The sequence below is a fragment of the Lactuca virosa genome, chromosome 3 (genome assembly GCF_052849685.1).
Source record: "Lactuca virosa cultivar CGN04683 chromosome 3, Lactuca_virosa_CGN04683_v6, whole genome shotgun sequence".
NCBI classification, from domain to species: Eukaryota; Viridiplantae; Streptophyta; class Magnoliopsida; order Asterales; family Asteraceae; genus Lactuca; species Lactuca virosa.
In genome coordinates this window covers 193748919-193754918 of record NC_136428.1, presented here as the reverse complement: position 1 = coordinate 193754918, position 6000 = coordinate 193748919, and the positions used below count along the sequence as shown (strand labels likewise).

The 6000-nt window shown below is 33.9% G+C and overlaps 1 pseudogene; it reads right to left on the bottom strand.

Annotated features, from left to right (window-relative positions):
• Positions 1–1574: 1574 nt before the first annotated feature.
• The window catches only part of LOC145164341 (DEAD-box ATP-dependent RNA helicase 17-like), a 30469-nt pseudogene continuing 26043 nt past the window's right edge, over positions 1575–6000 (bottom strand).

The following is a 6000-nucleotide window of genomic DNA, read 5'->3' as shown; positions in this document are numbered from 1 at the left end:
TGTTGGGCTTGAAAGATTCTAATCATGCTTATTGGGCCTTCGTGACCCATTAACATGACTTTTGGGCCCAACATAAATAATACATGTTATTGGGCCTCCTGTGACCCAATTACATGCTTAAGGGACCCTCAATGGCTTTTACATGCTATTGGGCCTCAGTGCCCATTAGCATTGCTAGTAAGGTCCAAATAAATCTTATGCGAAATGGGCCAACGCGCATTTCGTATACTCGACAGCCTTAAATAACATACGTAATTAGTAGGGCCTAGTAGTCCTCTTCTCATCGTCTGTTAGGCTTACCTTCTCTTCAAGGAAACTAAAATCAGGTCATTAATCAAGGTTAATCAAATTCATTTGGATTAAGTGAGTAATAACGGGCGACACCAATAAGTGTCAGTCGTAGTCTGTAGTTGTAATCAAAGTCTCCTGGAGGGAGAGCGAGAGTTTGTGTATAGATCTATACGGGGGTGACTCCCCCACACCTAAGCTGTTCGCTACAGTTAGACTCGGACAGTCTAGGGTGACAAAATCTTAAGATCAATTCCGGTGTTCATTAGAATGCCAAGACAGACGAACTAGTCATTATCATGCATGGTTATAACGACTCACATAGAGATCCAATACCATCTAAGTAATAAGGGGAAATCATATTCATTCGATGTGACGATACAATAATACAAATCAATCATAATATTTTATCGGAAAACATTGGGTTTTCCGAGGAAACCAATCTTACTCACTTGTACTTTCAAAAACTATAATGCAAAACTTCTCATTTATACACGTTTTGAAATCATTCACGCATATACTTACAGGATCATCACAACATTTTCATGAAAAGTCTTATTACAGAAAATATCAGATTTTCTGGGTTTTACGAACGACATAAACTATTTTACATCAAACATACTTATGAACTCACCAACATTATATATGTTGACCGTTTTCAAAATAACTTGTATTCTCAGGTAATCGTTAGAACGAGGAAGCATCCAATGTGTTGAAAGTTTCTTTTGTAGTTGCTAATCACCAAACACTTTATATTTTAGGATCATGTAATGTAAACCATGTACTTGATGTAAACAATTCCAGTTGTACTATGTAATGTTTGGTGATGAATGTGTTATGTTTCATGTATATTCATTGTGATGATATTTCAATTTAAGTCACGCGAGCCCTCGGATGTTTCCGCCGTCTGGTTCGGGGGTGTGACAAATTCACATATGAATCACATTTACATATGACATCATATGTAAATCACATGCGATTCACATATGAATCATATGTGATTCACATGTGAATGACATGTGATTCACATGTGAATCACATGTGATTTACATGTAAATCAGATGTGATTTACATGTGAATCAAATGTGATTAATATGTGAATTACATGTGATTTTCATGTGATTAACATATGAATGTGTACATATATACGTAATTCATATGTAATTCACTTGTGATTTAAATGTGAATAACATATTATTCATATATTATTCATATATGATTTACATGTGATTAATATGTGAATCACATGTGATTTACATGTGAATCACATGTGATTTACATGTGAATCACATCCACATTAATTCACATGTGACATCATCTATTTTTAACAATTGAAAATATATCTAAACCAAAATCAACAAAATCATATTGTAATTTCCAAAAAAAAATATATACTAGTGAAATTATAAGAATATAGTCATATACCATATCAATCTTGGCAAAAATATCTTTGACGACTCTGTGAATAATTCCCGGATCATTCTCAAACCCATTGATTGTAAACGTTTTTCCACTACTTGTTTGTCCATCAGCAAACAGAATGCCTGAAAACGCATAGTTATTAGCTTCCAAATTAATTTTCATGACCAGTAACTACAGAACTTAGTCAATTCGTAGAAGGTGAACAGATTCAGAGTGAGAGATGCAATAACACAGCACAAAATGAAACCCATGAACAAAATGCATTCTGCCCTAATTTCTTCATCTTTGCCTGCATTAATTACCCCAAAAAAAAATTACACTCAAGGATCAAAAATGTAATTAAACAAAGAATTAAAACAAGATTGTTGAAATGAAATCATACCTCCTTAAAGATGAAGGATTCAAGAGACCTCTGTACAGAAACCATCCATGGATGCATCTCGATTGAGACAAACTTTTTCACATGGTGATGATGTTTTAAATTTAAACCATGTAAAGGAAAACCTTCTAAAAGTTTGGGAAGAGGATATTCTGTTAACATTACACCATGTTTGTAAAGCTCTTGTAGATAATCAACTTCAATTGGTTGAAGAAACAACAAGGAATCTCCTTTTTCACATAGTCAAGCAATTCTTCCAACTCTATGAACATATTCAGTTGCTTCACCAGTGGAATCATACTGAATAATGCAACAGACTTTTAGAAAATCTAGACCTCTTGCTGAAACATTTGTTGATAATAAAAGAGCCGATTTTTCTGTTTTGAAAGAATTGAATGTTTTGACTCGATCTTCATGCTTCATGTTTCCATGTAATCTTAAAATGTTACATTGCATAAATAGATCTTTCTTTTCTGTTTCTATTTCTGAATTTGATAGTCCGTGAAATTGACTTAAAAGTGCATAATGGAAATCGACTGCATCACATGTTGAGAAGAATACCACAATCTGAAATCACAAAAGAAAGAGTCTTTATGTATACAACACTTAATCCAGACAAACATCATTACCTTTTTAAGGATGGCTTTACCTTTTGAGAAGGTTCTCCAGTGAATAAATTCTTTATAATGGAAAGAAGCACCACAAGACGAGAGCCACAAGGTACCGGAGTATGAGAAAACTATAAGAACAATGCAATTGAAGCTTATGAAACTATGAATGTATTTCTTTCTTTTTTTCTATTGAATTACCTTTGACATATCTCTGATTCAGTTGAGCTAGAAGATTATATTCCTCATTTGAAGCAACTAATACTTTCCCAGAATTCTCTAATCTTTCAATCGCATCAGAAATCAATGATGTAGCTTGCTTACTAGATGGTTGAATCTTTTTTTCATCAAGACCAATCATAACTGGATCTTTCAAACTGATGTTTGCAAGATGGTTGACTTTTTCATTTAAGGTGGCTGACAAGAGCAAATTTTGTCTCACAACTTCAGTATCATTGCCTTTTGAACCCAAAATATCAAGTATCTCTTCTATCTCTTTACCAAATCCTAGTTCAAGAATCATGTATGTCTTGTGTAAAAGATCAAACATGTAGAAATGAAATACAATTTCCTAAATGGGATTTAAGAAATCAAACATGTCTGCCTCATCGAATATTATCCAACGCAAATTCTTATGAACAAATGATGTTGTGTGCTTTAAATGATCTAGTAAACGTCCTGGAGTTGCAACTGATGGGTTTTGAGCATTCTAACACTCCTAAAGTGTACATGCAACCCTAAATACCTTGGATCTATGTTTTCTCTATTATACATGCAAATATCAATTTTCCAAGGTATTGTTCTAACTAGCTTAATATGAAGTACATATAATATAAATTCGAGTAGAATTACATACCTCTTTGTTGTAGCTTGATTCCATGGAGCTTAAGAACCTAGTGCCTCAAGTGTGACACCTCAAATGGTTCACACAACATCACCAACATCTTGGAATAACTAGAGAGAAAAGGTTCCTATGCTCAAATCGGCTAGCCCTCACGTGTACACACACTAGTGCCAATTTCTTGAGCCATGGGGTCCTTATATATGGTGGCTATTAGGGTTACACCATGTAACTCATGTCTTTCCATATTCTTCATGCTCCATGGGTTAAAACCTCCATGGAGTATCCATGGGTTACTCCATGGGTTTAGCCCAACATGAAGAACTATGGATAATAAGCCCACATATATAAGAATGAATGATTTACATAATCAATCCCCATATATTTAATTAGTCTCCTTCTGATCACGAAATTAATTCCAAATTAATTCTTGATCAATACTAATTAAATAATATGATTTCATATTAACATATTAGAACTTATAATATATTAACAAATCATAAATATCCTTTTCTCACAAAAGTCTATCCAAATTGTTTTGATGCCATGCAACCCAAATGGACCATGCCAATCGGGTCAAGTACATAGCAATTATAGTTATAGAATTAGACACTAATCCAACAGTCTCATACTTGGATAAGTCTACAACTATTATTGCGTATGACTTCAAAACCCGACTAGCAATCGTAGCTCTTAAAAGCTGCTGTCGAACTCTGAACAAATCAATGACGCGTCCATTAGATAAGGGATCATATATATTCTTCCATTCTAGATATCATATGGACTGAGACATGGATTATAATCATTCTCTCTGTCCATTAGTTGTTTCCCGATTTCCGATTTATGACGACCGACTAATTGAACAAATCAAATCAGTCCAGGCTTGGCCAAGCACTTCGGGATGTCATCACTAAATCATCGAGGGGCCCATAAATATCGCTTTTATCCCTTTAAGAGTAAAAGGAATGGATAAACTTCAACTCATATGCTTGTTCTACTACTTGTTGAATCATACACAAAGGCACGTTTTATAACATCGAGTTACCAATGTGTTTTCGTACAATCAATGTATAACCAACTCATAGGCAACAACTCATATATCTAGGTTTAAAGAATATAAGATATTATCGTCTCATGATCACTCGTGATAAAATCCATGAGGCGAGTCAAATGAGCGTGGGTTTAATCCAATATTCAGAACTTATGAGCACTCATGAATGTTGTAGCAACTCTTGCTATGTCCACTACCTTGGACATCTACAAACCAGCTTCATGACAGTCTTGCCTTAATACCTACTTCCAACATATTATCGACTGTGGATGGTTTTAATAACTTAGTCATTTGGGAAGAACGACCTAGTTATTCTGGAAGTCAAAACATGCAAAGTGAAACACAAGAAAAATCGAATCGAATATGGTCTCAGAATTTATGAATATAAATAGAACACCTTTTATTTATCACCATATTGATTACACATTATTCATTGCATATTGTTTCAAATTATCAACTTTATACTTGAATCAAAACAATAGTCATGCCATGCTCCAAGCATGCACACTATGTTTATCCAAACAATAGTCATGCCATACACCAAATATGTACACTATGTTTTTCCAAACATTAGTTATGCCATACACCAAGTATGCACACTAAGTTTGTCTATGATCTTTACTTTGTGAAATAGATCGATTGAACATAATTCCAAAAATTCTCATTTCACAATCCCAAATCCTTACCGCAAATGCAAGAATTCCAAATTCCTGCCATTTACCGAAATTTTGTTAGATTTTAAACGTATATGCACTGATCCTCATGTAATGATTATTTACAAAATCACAAAGACTTGTCAACAGTCATTACAGATTATTCCAATGGAAATCATTCTATGGAACCGAAGTCTCAAATTCAAAGTACATTGCTTTGAACATCCTTCTTGCATTAAGTTTTCTAATCTTACACAGATTGAATAACTTCCACCTATGGGAACATTTCCATATTCCCATTTTGACTATCACTCCTGAACAAGAGTTGCCTCTTTTCAGAATATGTCAACATGGTCCTTCCTAAATTAACCCTATACTTCCAACTGTCCTTGAGCAACCAATCTTTGGTAAACCTTAGATTGTTCTTGACAATTGCTTAATCAAATTAGTCATATCCAGTTCTAGTACTTTTTCCCTCTTAATGCTCTAGGCATTTGGAAAAATGTAGAACAAATGAATATTATAGCACATGCAATCGATCCTATATTTGAAGCATATGGGACACGATTCATGATGTCTCACATAAAGACATGATAATAGATCAGTCTTTTGCTATAATATTTCTATTTCTATTTGCCAAGTTCTCGTAATTCAGATTATGATTACGGATTCGAATTTTAGAACACAAATAATGTTCCCATATATAGAATTTCCTTATGTTGAACCATTCCAACATAACATTCATATATATACTTGAC